Here is a 240-nt window from a genome sequence, read left to right as displayed (position 1 = left end):
CTTTCAGAATCTTGTTCTAATTTGTGCTTCTACACAAGGGTGACTATCACAAGTGCATGTTTGCACTAACATAATGATATAAAACTAAAGCCAGCAGGTACTTCTTTGCATATGATAGGGTCTGTTACTAAGGCATTCAGGCCAGAGCTTTATTCTGCTGCTTTGAAAGAACCAGTAAGAACACTCATGGCTGCTTTAGAAGGTCTGCCAGTAATTTTCATTGGCTTTGTTTCCTATGTT

This window comes from Dermacentor andersoni, chromosome 9 (assembly GCF_023375885.2).
Source record: "Dermacentor andersoni chromosome 9, qqDerAnde1_hic_scaffold, whole genome shotgun sequence".
In the NCBI taxonomy this organism is placed as follows: Eukaryota; Metazoa; Arthropoda; class Arachnida; order Ixodida; family Ixodidae; genus Dermacentor; species Dermacentor andersoni.
The sequence above is the reverse complement of the archived record's forward strand: the minus strand, read 5'-3'. Positions refer to the sequence as shown.